The following is a 16,746-nucleotide window of genomic DNA, read 5'->3' on the forward strand; positions in this document are numbered from 1 at the left end:
TTCAGCCAGGCTTTCAAGCTGCATATCAGTTGGTTTTACTGTTTTGCATAGCATACTGCAAATGTATTTAATGTACTCATTTATTGCTTAATTCCCATTAGATTCTGTTATGAATGGACAAGAGGCAACATTTTTTATACAGCAAGCCTGACAAAAAACCTTAAATACACTTAACTTGTAACATTACAGCTCTACTGAACTTTTAAAGGTTGCAAAACCAGATACTTTCTGGGCTTCATACAAGGTTTGACCAAGAAACAAAAATTCCCCAATCAACTAAGAAACAAATAAAAACCTTATCACATAAAGGGAATTTTTTCACAACAGGAGATCTTTTATTGCAGAATCAGCCACAAAAAAAGAGAAGTCCAACTGCCCTTGAACTTAATAAGGTCTGCAATGATGCGTTACTACTAGCAATGAGAACACCGCTAGTATCAGTAAGAATGAGGACAAAAATAACATGTCACAGTTATATGGTCAATCAAAAAGCTGTCTCTGCCTATCAGTATGGACAGTCTTCACAATTGCATCACGATTCATGGGATATTTAATACCTTTTTAAAAAAAACTTAGCCCCCAGTGTTTGTGATGATAGTACACCCCTCAGGTTTAATTTTGAAAAGTTTCTATCCCATGAAACTTCTAAGAAATATTTAAAAAATAAACTCTATGCATTCAGGAAAAACCAAAACAAAACAACCCCAAACAACAAAAACCAGAGTCAAATATTTCTTATTTTTTTAAATCTGCACTTTTTAAACTGGTCCCCTGGTTTCTGTACATTTGAAGAGGCATTCAGACCTCAACTTAAGATGTTGCTCAAGGCAGTTGTGTAGACACCAACCCCCCTCATCCCCCTCCCAGGCAAAAGAAAGACAGGCAGCTGCCAGGGATAATGGTTCCCACTTGCACTGCTATACACTTCCTAGGATAGGACCTCAGCAAGTCTCCATCTCTTCTCATCAGCTATTTAGGGGGCTTAATTGACCCCTAAAGTTAGATGAGAATTCCTCCACTCCAAGTTCTAAACTAAGAATAAAGTAACAGTTCAATCTCCTAAACTACGCATCAATTAACTAATATTAAAAACAACAAAAACAAAAAACCACCAAAAATTATTCCAAATATTTGAATTTTAAGGGACATTTTTTGTTCTATTATAATGCATTACTCATATAGGATACATGCTTTAGGATATATCCCAATAAAACAAAAACAATTAATTAATCTTTGATTCTAAAGCAGGGCTATGAAGTCACTATAATTTTGCATTATTACAAAACCAAAATTATTTCAGAAAAAATGTTTCATCATCTTTTTACCACCAGCAGTCCAACAGCAGCTACAACAGCCAAGCCACAGAAAGGTTTCATTTCTTGTGCAGGTTATCATATTGCAATAAACATCTCTAAAATGGCATCCTCAGAAACAACAAACTCCCTTAATTGAAACGACTGCCAAGACCCAGGTTCTGTGTAATGAACTTGCCTACTCTGTGATGTTTCATATGCTCCTGTCCTTACACGACTTCACAAGAAATCAGTATGACTCTAATACAGATTTTTTAAAAGTTACATGCTTTATGTTACAATTGTTATTAAAGGAAATAATTACATAAAATATTGAATCTCTCCAGTCACATTTTATTCTTCTAACATTTTTTTACAAAGGAGGGAATTGCTTCACTGGAATAATTCTGCTTCCACCAGGCTTTGCCAGTTCAGAGATACTACTGTAAGGTTACCCAAGAAAATCTGAAACCCCCATGGCTTGACACAAGTAACACACTGCCAGAAAGTCTCTCCCCTCACAGAGCTCTATTATTATACATATTTGCAGTCCAACAGGGAAGGATAACAGTGAGTCACCCACAGTCACTGCCCCAGGGAGATGATCCCTTCTTCATGTCAATCACAGTGAAGATTCTCTCACTCTTTCATTTGCAGTAAGGCTGCAATGGCCAAGGGAGGGTTCAGGAATGCAGTTATCACAGAGCCGGAAGAGGTCCTGCTTAAATGATGCTCATTTAGGGCTTAAATGATGTCATAATGATGCTACCAAGACAATGTACTACAAACCCAAACATTTCACTTAAAGGAAAACTTTACTAAACTTTATAAAATATCAAGGACAAAGTTCTAGGGTTCTAGGATGAGTGGTGTACCCCTCTGCTGCCACACAACATATATTCTCTGGGTCTGAATTAGTGAAAACAGCCTCTGCCTTTCCTAAACCCAGGATAGTTGGCTTCATTTTCTACTATGGCAGCCTAACCCAATTGCATACACAAGGAAAAAGAGGGTGGTTGGAGGAGCGGAAGAGGAAACATTGATGCCCACAGCCGCAGAATGATAAAACAGACATTCACCTGCAACATCTTCCCTGGAACTGTACAGGATTACTCAGTCTGAGGCCTGATTTTTGAACTCTTTGTAACGATGGTGATGATAATAGCAATAAAGCATTTGGAACTGTCAAATTCAGCATCTTAAGTAGTAATGCTGGAGTCATCATTAAACTTACCACAAGTGTTTCCCCGGCATTACACCAGAGCAGAATCACCTTGGATTGATGGTAAACTTTGCTCTCTGCAAGAATCTGCTCAGTAGGGGCATTCAAAATGCTGTTCTTGTAGGTCTTGGTACCTACAGAGCCTATTAACATCAGCTATAAAGGCAGGCGACCAGCCAATCATCATACCTGTCTTTCTGAGACCCATCCGATGTTGAAGTTTCCCAGTTTCACAAGGATTTGGGTGTATTTAAAAGACATGTACTATAAAACAGAGTATCAGACTGCATTTGTTCGCTGAATACACTTGCTTTCAAATGTTTTTGTGAAGCGAGACATTGTATTTCTATTACAATCCATTATTATTTCATTGTCACTGCTGCTACCATTATCACTCATTATTAAAATGAAGCACAGAGATCAGATGGGCAAAGAAAACACTCTGATCAGGAAAAAAGTCTACAGACTTTAAATATGCCGTTGTATCTACAGACCTACCTTCCATTACAAATACACTTTGTTTCTATAAATAAAGATTACTTAAAGCCAATGATGAAGCTATTTCTTCATCAAGGAAGTTAATATGCTTTTTAGAGAATCGTGGATTCAAATGTGTGGACAATAAAGGGAAAAGTGCTTATTTCTGTGAATTGTTAACTTCCCGGTGGTTCCGCTCTAACGTTAATTCTGTGGAGGTATTGCTTAAGAGGGGTTTTATCATACAAAGACCCATGGCCAGCAAGTAAGATGATACTCCATTTTACTTGTCAATTTCTAGGCTTTACATGGAATATAAGTTTTTAGATCTTTTTACCTCATTAATGTCTTCAAATATTTCATATCCAACTACCAGCAAATATAAAGCTGGCATACTCAAGTACATGGAATTATGGTATTTTTTATTTATGAGGATCTAATCTTGCACCAGTGTTCAGTGCCAGAAAGCACCCTTAAAAGCACACTCTGTTTCTCTTGAAATAGAGTTTTAAAGAAATTTAGAGATATTAAAGAAATTTCTATTACATTCTATTACTGTCTATTACACAAAAGAGTTTATCTAGATTAAGAAAATTATTCAAGACTTGTTGTGAGTTGGTCCACACATGAGCTAACCTCACTTTTTTCCCCTCATGAAGGTGTGGGTTAATACTCTTTAACTTAGCTTAACTAGGCAAGTTTGATTTTGATGGGCACTGAGAATGGATGCCAGCTAGGGAAATCAAGGCGGGGGGGGGGGGGGGGGGGGGGGGGCAAGATAGATATCCTGGATTTTACCTTAGAAAAAGGTCTAAGTTAGATAACATTGCAATGTGTTATCTGAGCTTAGCCTACCTTCAAAGGCATTTCCTAGCATAGGCCTAACTGAAGACTTATTCTCACACACTTAACACCTAATATAGCCCTTTATTTACAGATCACTTACAGGAGAGTGCCAAGCAGTCCATAATAAGCCAATCTGTTTCTGTGAAATAATATTATATGCTAAATAAGACAAGGTGCACAGTAGCTACTTTCTAATTTAAAAAAAAAATTAAAAATACAAAAATCACAAGTTAACAGTATGTACTCAAAACTTTTCTTTTAATGAAGAACTCTTTTTAATGAATTCCTGTACTGTTACAGGAATGTAATAAAGCATCTGAAGCCATAAAAAAATTTATGATCTCCCGTAAAACTTAAAAATGGACAAACTGATTTGTCTCAAAATTTATACAAAAATAATTGGACTGAGAATTTACATGCCAAGTTTCTGCTTGGAAAGAAATTTTAGGGACTGTTACTATTACAAAACTCTGAAAATGAAGGTTCATAATGGAAATGCTGACCAACTCTTTACTTCAGCAGTGCTAGCTAGACACATAAATGCTCACAGACACTCTGTAAGAATCCGAAGCTTTCTTTGATAAACTCTGCTTCCGTAACCAAAAATGAATGACCACCTTTCCCAGCTTTTCAGCTCAGTACAGATATAAGCACAGAAATCCCTATCTTGCAAATTTCCTGACTTCCCAGAATAGCTTTGAAGCGGGAATTATTGTAAGTCATGAGTGAAGATGCATTATAAGAAGTGCTAATGAGGCATGAATTACACTCTTCACTTTTTTTTTGTTAAGAGACCATTCTTTGAAGAGGTCGCTATGGCCAAAATATCATTGCAAAGTTAATTTTCTTTTCTGGGCAAATTGAAGGCATTTGTTTCACATTATCTACCTGATACAAGCTGGAGAAATAGCAATCTAATCAAATCATGCATGGTTTTCATTACAGTTTAGCAAAAAGTACTATCTGACACTCCCAGAAATGAATCAGATATTTGGGTACAGTAATTTCTGTACAGCAGTAGGCCAAGGCCAAATATGAAATGAAACTCGTGGTTAATGCAAAATACCTTTAGCCTATGCTGTTCTTAAGACTTTTTCACTAGATCCTTTCCACAGGGAATCAACCAGCTTATTTCTGATTCATGTTTTTTCCCTTTTCTGGGAGTGGTTCCCAGTATAGTAATCTTTGCCAATGGGACCAAATTGTGGTCTTTTTAGGAGCACGTTCCAGATTTAGTCCCATGATTCAAGCCACCATCTGGTTTTAAAGGGGAAAACCCTTCTCTGTGGAAATATTAACCTGACATGTCTCCAGTCTAGACTAATAATTATGTTAAAGGACAGAGTGAGTCCATTATCCACATGGAAGGGGTGGAGGCTTTGATAAACCAGTAATAATAGGCATCAGACTAGCCACCGAGGACTTTTCATACTTACTCGCTTTCTTATAAAAGGGAACTTTAGGCTCATTCAAGAATTCTGCTTCCACTGGGACTGACAAACAGTTCATTTATTTCCATCAAAGGTAAGGGACTGCATTTAGTGTAGTGCCCATAAAACAGGAAATAGAATGTTGTTCAACAAAGGTTGACCTGCTCCTGTAGATTTTTGTCGACACTGCTTTTGTTCAGAATGGGAAGCAGGGTTCCTCTAATTGTACCATTCCAATTCTTCTCATTGCAGCCTTTTATATATTCAAATGGACGCATTCATTTAAAATCGTCTATGCTTCGAAAAAATTGCACAAGCAAAAGAAGTGTTGAGAACTGCAATGAAGCTGGTGACCTTCAGTAGAAAAACAAAAAGTACAGTTCACATTCACAGGGTAACAGTTTTCAAATGCAACTTCCCTAGGCCCCGTTTTAGCAGTGGGCTTAAAATAGGCTTAACTTTCGTTAAGAACACCATGCAAAGAACTTCAGACAGAAATCAGTCGCAAGTGGACCTGTGGAACTGGGCAATGTGCTCTCGAGTGCCATCTACTGGCACCTAAACCATCAACCGACTGTTCGAGCATCTCCTTGTGCACAAAGTACTCACGTCAAAGCTCTGAGCACGCATGTAAATACGTACTTATTTAGGCTATTCCTATTTTAGTCGTACTCGCTTATGAATTCTAGAGTAGGGCAATCCAAGGGTGTCTTGCAGACTGTTTTTAGAAGGGCATGCTAATGTAATATTTATACAATCATGTTGGCATTCATCTTTAATGCACACAGTCAGACCACCATCCAACATCCACAAGAATGAGTGCAAATCCTTTTGCCAACCTCTGTGAGTCTATCTGGAGCTCTTAAAATGGTCTTTTCAAATCAAAAGTGTTAACCAAAGTACCGAGCTACAGGGAAAACTCTTTATCCCATCTTAAAACAGGCAAGAAGAAAATAGATTTTCAAGCATACTTTACGGACAAAGGAAAATAAACTGCATATAGCACTATTATACAATATTTGAATTATTTGCTTGCATTTTCCTTCCACATATTTCAAAGAGACTGAGAAGCATTGTTATCACCATTTTCCACAGAGGGAAACCAAAAGAGGAAACTAAAATATGGCTGTTTTTCTTACAAGCAAGGCAGTCACTGAAAAGGGAAAGAAAATATTTCAGAAATTCTCACTTCTACATGCTGTTTTTCAGATCACTGTTTAAAACAGCATATTTGAACTGATTGCTTTCATATTAATTCAGGAGGTTGACATCTTTAAATAGCTGCATGCAAATGTCTAATGAAAGATAAATTTATAACCTTATTGGAAAATACTGCTGATATCTAACTTTGCAGAGCCGTGCCAGAAATAAGAACAGTTAGCTTAATTCGTAGTATAAATTCCTGTCATAAATTAACACTACAAAATAAAGTACAGTCAGCTTCATACACAGTCATATGAAAGGGTCCCTGCACAATGACCACCATCAGTCTTCAGCTATCAATTTAGTTTCAGGTTTGGCTTTCTTTCAGTAAGGAAAATATATTTAATATTAAAATACCTAAGAAGCTACAGGCATAATAAAAAAATAGTATCATTAGAAACACTAATTTGCATGGTCTGTGTTTTTCACTCCTGTGCTGCAAATAAGTTCTAAAAGATGATTCTGCTTGTAACCACTATTCAGTTTTAGAACCTGTTTTTGTAACAAAAAAACCTCGAGAATTCAATGTGATGTTTTTCTTTCTCTTCCGTTCTCCAAGATAACTACTCTAACAGGAAGTAACAATCTTAAAAGACTGTGATCTCATTTAGGGGGTAGTGATGCCAATGTAGATGCAAAGGAGACAGAAGAAAAACTCAAAAGATGTGGTAAAAAAAAGCAAAGGAGCAGACCCTGAAGCTCTTGAAGACCTGCCCTAATGTTAATAGCTAACGTAAGAAATGGACATCACTGAAGCAAAGAAAAAAAAAAAATCTGGAAAGAAGATCTAGGCAAATGGCTTTGTCTTCCTGCAGATGAAAAGCAGCGTGCTACAGCCCTTATAGAAGTGCAGCAATTGTTGTTTTGGGAACATCCCACACCCTTCCATTCTCTAGCCAAAGGAGGACTGAGCTTATGTTACACAATCTAACCCTTCCCAACAGCATTAGCTTAGATCCTTATCAGAGTACTGCCTCTCAAGCACTTTCAGCATGCACTCGGGCTTGAGAAAGTGACACTTGCCATAGCACAGTGTTTTCTATGTAACCAGTGAACTACGAACAAACCATCCCACAACTCAGCTATACGCTGCTAGTAAAGATAAGATCACTGGGAATGCAGAATAACCGTTTGCACTGTGACAAAGCTAAACTAGACAGTGCCATTCAGTGAGGTTACCCCTGAGGAAGTGCAGAGTTAGGACTGTAATTGCATCATCAGGCAGACTGGAAGCATGACCAGAGCACTGCACAGCTTCCTTCTGTCTAGCTCACCACGCACCTCTCCATTAAGAAATAATAATGCCTGTTACAATTTGGCCTTAACAGGCTTTGCCAGTTTGAACTTAAAATTAAACTGGAGCAGTCTTACCGCTCTACAAACATAAATATTTCATTATTAATGTATTTTTCAAGATTATATGGATCTCTTCTTGAAATTGCTAAAGTTATGATTTGGGGATACCTTTTTTTGCAATAGCAAGCTTTGCTCATTTATTTCCTGGTAGGTAAAATTCACTGTTCAACAAAAACCATTATACATGCCCTCCCAGTACTAATATTCCATTACTGTTTCTGCCACCGCAGAAAGTGAGCAAAGAAAGTTACTGGCCTGTGATTTGGAAACTCCCTTGCCTACCATAAGCTGTGTGGCTGTAAGCACAGCTCTCCTGCAGGCTCTGTTCCTCGTTTGTGAAGCAGAGATAATAGCAACTCCATACTTGCCTCACAATAGTGTTGTAAAGTTAAACACAATAAACCCTCAGGAACACTGTGGTCATAAGAAGAGTAAAGAAGCAAAGGCAAAAAGTCAGGGCATATTTATTTTGCTGGCAAAGCACTGCTCTTAGAGCAGTAAGGCAAACACATCCTTGGTGTAATGACAGGTAGGGTTGCAAGTGAGATGCGTTGGGCCTGTTGCTTTTAACTGGCATTGTTTCTGTTGCTAGCTTTTCAGGACACTGCAATCAAATAATTATTGTTTCCTTGGTTGCCAACTATTTTTCTTTTATTAGTAATACCGACCTTTGTTTATTCTTCTTCCTCCCATGGGAAATTTCAACACGCCTCCAGAAGGGATGTTGTATGACTCTCATTTATAATGGGATCACTCCCTTTCTTCCCAGGGGAGGCTTTCTCTTCCCATTTTTTTCCCCTCTGTATTTGTAGACAGGGACACCAAGTCAAATCTCTGCTGTGTTCACATTCATGTGATCTGAACAAGACGAACAGATCAGCAGTTCTCACACATTTGCCTAGGAAACGTACAGCTGAAGAGAATTCATCTCAGACACCATTCCATTTAAACTGTTTAACATTCATTCTGGCAACATTAGCAACAGACCATATAGAAAAGCAGTATCGAAAATACATGTTTGTGGTTTTTTCTTTCCTTAATGCAGTGAGTGTTTTCTGGGGTTTTGCATCCTTCATATCTTTGCTTTTTTGCTCTTCACTTCCCACTTGTTTTCTCACCACGCTCATTCCTTTCTCACCAATGCATGCATTTTACTACCTGTCGCCAGTCTTACTCACAGCTTATTTCTTGGTGTGGTTTTATCCTCTATAGTTACCCCTCCACACCCCCATACTCAATCCTCCTCTTTCAGGTACATAGTTTCTTTTGCTTTGTTATCATGAACTACTACCCTTTGTCCTAGAAAATCCTTTTCTTTCACTAGGTCATCGTGTACTTCTTTCACTCTCATTTGTAGCCCCCAGCTCCACTGCTGGCAACTCCTGCTGATGACAGATGTCTTGCAATCAGCTGCAAGCCTGCTCTTGGCTCCAAGCCTCAGGGAAGCTCCAGACTTTTTTCACGTTTGCTCTTTGCAGCAGCACTTTTATACAGATGCAGCAAAGTCACCTTTTCCTGAAGTACAGCTTCTTAGAGAATTCCAGGTCCCTCTGCACCACCAAGACTGAATACCTGTAGAAACAGCTTGAGAAAAATTGCAGACAATGCTATTCAGTGGGGTGAGTAAGCATGGATGGCATTTTGCCCTGGGAGTCCTGTTTTGAGCAGTCAGAGCATGTCAGTGCATTATTTCATTGCCTAATATACACAGCAGGAGCTCCGGACTGAGTGTGCAGACAAACCTTCATCGTACCAACCCTAAGCTATATATATCCTCCCCCACCATCTAGTGCAATACTTCCATCTCTTCCCATGCCTCCTGTGCCATTCAACCTCAGTATTACCTTCCCCCACTCATTTCTTCTACTTACCTTTGGCAAGCCAGAAAGAATACGTAATTGTCCAATGAGGAGCTAAATGACAAGAGTCTAGGGTGTGCTAACTCATCAATCAACTAGCAGGAAAGTCTACAAATTCAGATTGACTAGATATTCCAATGCTATATACATTCAGATTGGCCTGGTGCCTATCTATCAGACGCTAGCAGCCAAATACCACAGCCTTCTAGCCTGCAAAAAAATGGCTTAAGGGGCTATGTCTGTATAGATCCAATATACAAAGTAATTGTGTCAACTTGTGGCCTGCGCTTTCTGCAATATCTATGCGCTCCTGAGCAAAGAAGCCAACACTGAAGGACTCGCTAACTCAGCTCTACGTGACGTCAGTGGCTATGTCTGCATTAGCAAGTAGCCCTTTGCAATAGAAGGCCTGTGAACTAAGACAGCAGCTGCTGCAAACTCGATGCCCACGCTACATGCTTTTGGGAAGTGCTTTACTTTCCACCAGCTCTAGACGAGTCCCGCAGACTGAAACCCCAATAGCAGATGGAGTCCTAGAATACATCATCCGATTTCACAGAAACACAGAACAGTTCAGGCTGGAAGGGACCTCTGGAGGTCGTCTTGTCCAACCTGCCCTGCTCAAGCAGGGCTACCTAAAGCTGGTTGCCCAGGACCATGTCCAGAATATCTCCAAGGATGGAGACTCCAAAACCTCCCGGACAACCTGTGCCAGTGCTGGGTCACCCTCACAGTAAAAAAAGTGTTTCTTTATGTTCAAACAGAACGTACCATATTTCAGTTTTTATTTTAGACTTAGTCTTATCCAAAAAGAATCCAGTTTACCCAGACTGAGACCACTCCAATGCAATGAAATTGATGTTCAAGAGATTTGCTTCAACAAGCAAAACCACAACCCTTTATCCTAGCTGAAACACTGCTGTAGATTCATTCACTGGTTCTTCTACTACAACCATGTTCTGCCACCCTTATTCACAATCAGCAGTGCCTGACTTTAAAAAGTGGTGTTTAATACAGTATTTCTTTAAATGTTTTAACATGGTATGGGCAGTTTTTTTTCTTCTTCCTTAGCTGCTTCCCTGTCTCCACAAACAGGACACAAAGTAAAATACAGAGAACTGTCTAAACACAAATATACCACCACACTATATGTTACAATGGTTTAAACCACAGAAGGATATGCTTCATCCATTCAAAACTTGGTATAAAAAATAAGAGATAAAGGAGAAAGACTGGTGCATTCCTTTCCAAATTTACTTCGTTTTCCACATTACCGAGATTATATCCCAAGAATTCATAAAGCTGTAATTAGCATCTGCGATAGAAACCTGAAAACAACTTTATCAAACTTGTATGCCAACACAAAACACTATCAATGACCAGTAACCACATACACATTGATGTCAGCTATATCTCTACAGAAGTACATATAGGCATTAGATATTCCATGCGTTTGGAAGCCTACCCTGCTCTAACACATCGCTGTCTTAGACACAGACCCAAATGAACCAGGCCCCAAGCCCACTTTGAAATCAATGCACAGCAGGGCTGATGGCAGATTAAACACACTGTGCACAGACTCTACAGAGTGTATAGGTGTGTACAGTGTGACGCTGCACAGTGTAAGCAGTGGGTTAGATGCTATGCACACCGAGGGTGCCCAGTGTTCAGAGCTTTGTGATCGATCAAGACAGCCCTGTTCTAGTATTGCTGAAGTCATGGTTATAGCTCTGTGGGAGATCATCAGCTGAGACAACAAAGTCAGCCAGATCACTCATGAAAATACAATTCAGTTTGACCTGCACAATGGCTATCATTGCAGTTTAAAAATTATCAAACTGTCTGCAGACAAGTACTACTGATATAATTTAGGAATAAAGGACATGAGGAACAATAATAGAGTCAAACGACATATGCCACAACACTTCCGATGTCTTCCAAAAAGAGTGGAGAGAAGAGACATTGAACTGTCTCTTCATTGAAATATCAGAGAAAACTCCCAGAAGGATGGACTTCAAAATGTCTATTTTCCTCTCTAGTATTTTTTTTTCTCTTCAGATCATTAGGAAAGACCTCTACAAGTATAGTCTCTCAGCTTTTGCCGTTTTAATGAGACTTTCACAAAAACTTTTAAAAAAGTTTAAAAGCTTCTGTTAAAATTAAACTGTATAATAAAATTGCATCATGCCCAAATGCTTTATTCCTTCAACCTTTAACCTAGCTAGTCAGGGAAATGAATTAATGAATCAACTTGCAAAATGAAGCGCTACTTTTGTGAATACAGGAGGCAGAATCTGGCACTCAGAAGACTTCCTGCTAAACTGGCTTGCCCATACAGACAGCATATTTGTCTTATACTTTTTAACAAAACATTTTAGGAAAGTAATAACTGCTATTTTCTGCCCATTAATGTATGCAAATTTTAATTTTCAAGTTCATCAGTTTGCATGGTGGTAAGAAAAAAAGAAAAAGGATTAATCTGACCTTTTTTTGATAAAATTTTAACAGAATAGCTGTTAACATTCAAAAATGCTTCAGGGTCAATTCCCATTAATTGTCGTAGCATTAATTTAATTTTTAAGTGTAGGTAGGATGCTTTTCCCATACCTGCAACCCTATTTTTATCATAAACAAGTTGCTTCTTGACTACTTTAAAAAAAAAAGTAATCACTCCCAGTCATTTTCATATCCATACAGAAAAAGAGGTACTGCTAGACATATCACTGTGTTTAAAGAAATCAGGGGAAAAAAAACAGGAAAAATTCTGATTACAAATAAAATATGCAAAATATTCTGGATATAGAATTTCCACAGCCAGTATTTCATTCAAATAGGTTTTCAAAATTAAACAAGAATTAGGAACTCATAAAATACACATGCTAACTAGGAGTCACCAAGCCAAGTGGAAATGCTATACAGGAAGGCGTGGCTGTCGCCCCCTTAAAGCCAAGGTGTCTGAGTCAGCACTGCAAGGGTGGCATCTTCATCTGTTTAGGAGCCAAAAATTGGAGTCCTCTCCTGAGGGCAGTGCCTACCATAGCCTTTGAAGAACTGAGCATGGCTCACCCCTTTTGAAACAGAGCTGCTGTGGGAGGGGACATGTTATGCAACAGCCAGGCAGTTACAGCACCTGCCAAGTTTTGTGCTCTAGCTCTCAGGATTAGCCCCATTTCTTTTCTCATTATTATTTAATAAAATTCAAAACCAATCTTCTGAATAGAGACTTAAATCCAGGGCAAATAGCTCCCCCCCAGAGTACCACAGTCATTAGGTTACAACCATGTTGCCTCCTGCATCTGAACATGTCTGGTTTGTATTTTGTGAAATCCACTTGGTTTCAATTGAGGAAGCAGAAGGGGACATTGCCCCTAACTGCCTTCCCATCTTCCTCCAGCCTAGACACTGGCATGGTGATTAATGTACTGTCATGGGAACGAATAGACATTGATATGAATAAGGACACACCTGAATCCAATTTTCTTGCTTGTCCAACTAGTCTAACCACTATGCTAACCACTGGATCATGAGCAACCTGGTTTTGAATAAGTATCCCTTGCTACTCTGGTTTGTTTTGTTGTTGTTTTTTTTAAAGGAATTATCCAAGTATTCACATTGGATCAGTCCCTCATGAGACTTAGATGACACCTCAACTCATTTCTGATTGGCTGAAGTCCCTAGTTACACATACCAAACACTACAATTGCTATGAAGTCTTTAAGATAAATCAGAAAATGCCTAGAGAGTTAAAGTAGCTCCATGATTATGCAGCTGCTAAAGAAGTTTGGTTGGATTTTTATTACTGTCAGTCTTCAATGAATCAAGTCTTAGGTCCAGATATAAATATTATATGTGACATTAAATCTGCATACTCCATATAATATCAATGATTTTTTTAAAATATTCACTGTGAGGACAAGGCATATCACTATGAATACACAGCTTGCAGATCAGCGTCTCAAGTTGTGATCAAAACTTATATTCCCCACTTCTAAAAGTATTCAAGAGCTTTTGTTTAGGACCTAAATGGACTAGGCAACGCAAACAAAGGAAGCAAATAAATGTTCCTTTTCCCTTTTTCCATGTAGAAAGAGGCAAGTAGTCCAAACATTAAAAAAGTGGTAAGTGGAGTTACATAAAATAAAAATCATAAGATGTTCTCTGACATTGATAATTGTCATTTTAAAATTCCCACGTTGATTATGATTTGATAATTTTATTTTCTAAAAATAAATCCACATGGGAATGAAAATAGATATTGTTTTAAATTAATTTATCATATACCCACACACTAGTCCTGATTATTCAAGCTGTGCCTTTTTTCATGTCCAAATTACAAAACACTTTCAACAGCATTCTGTACAGTATTGTTTATTTTCCAAGGATACGATTATCATCTGAGCATATGGAAAAGAGCAGTATTTTAGCTAATAACGACGCTTACGTATACAATCTACCCAGCCTTTCTGTATAGGTACAATGTGAAAACCCTTTCCATTTATTTAATTTCTCATTGTACAGGGTTTCCTCTCCATTCTTTCAATTAAACAGTTTTTTTCCCTTTTCAAAGGAGTCCTTTGCAGCAGCAGTTTTAATAACTTATTCTCTCAAGTTTTAGAAAAGATACTTCCCTTTCTGCCAACTGTTCCATGCTCCTGCCATGCCTTCCTCACAGCTGTTCTGCCGGTCTCCCAGATGCTTCACCTCCCTACCTCTGCAGCTTAGCAGCAACCAACTCCATAGTGCTGCTAAAAGAGAAACAAAGCAGCTGACAGAAAATGCATAAGCAAAACAAGCAACCTTGGCACTAGGTGTAAAAAAAAAAAGTGATTAAGTAATACAACTTCTACACCTGCATAGCTTCTGTGATCTAAGTGAACATGAATCACAGCACTGAGTCATACTTTAAAAAAAACCCGAACCCTGTATATACTTAGTTTCTGACCTTGTAATAAACTCAGGCTGAAATAGCTACTTTGAAAGAACCAACACACATTTAAACCACTTTTTTCTTATCCTTCCAAGAACTTAGCTCTTCTGTGCTACTCTTGCCCTCTTACTATTGTGAGCCAGACTATAGCAGATGACAGTAAATTATATACCAAACACCTTATCCTGTTATGCTGTTGCTTTTTCTCTGCTTACTCTTCAGAGTTCTTCCCTTTTAGACCTATTACAAAGATTTTGCATCCAGCTGTGCCACACTAACACAAACCAAAGTAATCCACCTTTAATCTCCCAAGATTCCTCTTGACCCAGCTAATGACAAAAGTGATGGTGTAAGTGAGAGCAGGTATGATCTGGAGATTATCAGAACACAGTATCTCCACAGGGCTACCCCCAAATGCCTACGGGTTGAGAGATTTCATGTGATGACAGTAGTCAAGGTAAAGAAGGGTGAGGTGCTTTAATTATGCCACCATTTGGCTGTCAAATAAGGCAACTGTTTTAAGAAGCAAATTATGCATTTTAATACACTGAGATATATTAAAATGGAGAAAAATAATGCAAAAACACAAGAGTGCATATAAATGAAGTATGGCTACCAAACCATGAATAATACATGGATTTACATGTGATTAAAACCTCAAAAATTCTAATATTATTTAATCCAGAAAAAATTACATGAGTTTAATCAAATATTGAAAATTTTGAAGGGGAACTGACATGGGAAATGACCATCATCTTTTTCAATTAACTGAAAACAAGAAACAAAACTTTTTAATGAAACAAGTTTCTTAAATTTAGAATTTATTAAAGCTTCCTTTTGGTACTTTAATTCCATATCAATTGTAATTACACCTGGGGAAAAAAATCCTAAATATTAATATTTTATTACTATTAAGCTGGGAAAAACAAGGTGATAGGATAAAAAACCTTCCAAAGTTCAAAGTAAAAAAGAAATCACAGATAGGAATGTTCTTCTATGTTCCAATTTGTCAGCTCTCAGGAATGTATTTTTTAAGAGGAAAAGGAGCTTTTTCCAGAAGTACCAGAATTTAGTCCTCATAAATAACAAAGTAAATGGACTAATGACCTTAACCTAGTATAGATATTAAAAAATCTCATGCTTTTATTAATTCAGGAGTTTTTTTAAAACTGAGATGGAGCAATACAATAATGGATTGGGGAAAATTATTTCATTACACCATATTAATATAATTTCTTAATTCCACACAGTCTATCATCATGAGTTGTTCTCATTAAATATTGTATATTGCATTTTATAGTTCTGATGAATCAGTATTACTAAATAGGAATAGAATTCTGAAGTTCAAATAGATATTTTTTCAGACAACTGAAGTGCTAAGCACAGGTTCTGTTAACAGTGATTTACCAAGGAGAAAACAGCTTATGGTGAATATTTTAAAAACGCATTTATACTTGTAACTGACTGTAAAACAATTAGTGGTGTGCCCCCCCCCTTTTTTTGTACATCCAATATGGAATGTAGTACTAATAAAATTATTACAGAACTTTTATCCAGAACCTGTTGCATCATATGAATTTAAAAGCTCCAGTACTCAACTGTAGCCAAGTTGCTGTAGAAATTATGCCAGCTGGAAACTCACCTACCTGGTCCAGAGCTAAAAGGTCTGATTGTCAACTGCCTTAGTTACCCGTTGCATGAACTTCCCCAGGGCTAGAAACAAACGAGTGTGCCCAAGGTCTGTAACTCTGGAATTCCTGCCACGCAGGTTTCACAATGTGCATTACTCTGCTGTTACTTGCAAAGTGGTCTGTCAGAAAGATGCTTCAATTTTATTTATTTTTGGTACCAATTAGAGTAAGTCTGAATTTCAAAATAAGAAAGTCCTTCTTCAAGAAAAATAAGACAAGTCAGTCAGACAAAAGAATTAGATGAGAAGACCTTTAGATGAGATTGGATTTTGCCCAGTGACTAAAGGAATGTTTTGTAAAATGTACCTATTAAACTTACCAAAAATGTAGACTTATTTAAATAAAGAGCCCAAATTGTGGAAGACATCAAGGAGCTAATTTCTGCTGAAAGTAAAGAGCAGGCTTAAGTATCTATAGCTTGCACCAGTTCACCCGAAATCAAG

The 16,746-nt window shown here is 37.8% G+C and overlaps 1 long non-coding RNA gene across 1 annotated transcript; it reads right to left on the bottom strand.

The window, feature by feature from the left end:
• Window positions 1-3,784: 3,784 nt before the first annotated feature.
• Window positions 3,785-11,607, bottom strand: LOC142421396 (uncharacterized). The gene is made up of 3 exons (XR_012778875.1): window positions 9,118-11,607; window positions 8,495-8,684; window positions 3,785-5,621 (listed from the first exon to the last, which is right to left on the bottom strand). It is a non-coding gene; the product is annotated as an uncharacterized LOC142421396 (long non-coding RNA).
• Between the last annotated feature and the right edge of the window lie 5,139 nt (window positions 11,608-16,746).

Source organism: Mycteria americana, chromosome 1 (assembly GCF_035582795.1).
Source record: "Mycteria americana isolate JAX WOST 10 ecotype Jacksonville Zoo and Gardens chromosome 1, USCA_MyAme_1.0, whole genome shotgun sequence".
NCBI classification, from domain to species: Eukaryota; Metazoa; Chordata; class Aves; order Ciconiiformes; family Ciconiidae; genus Mycteria; species Mycteria americana.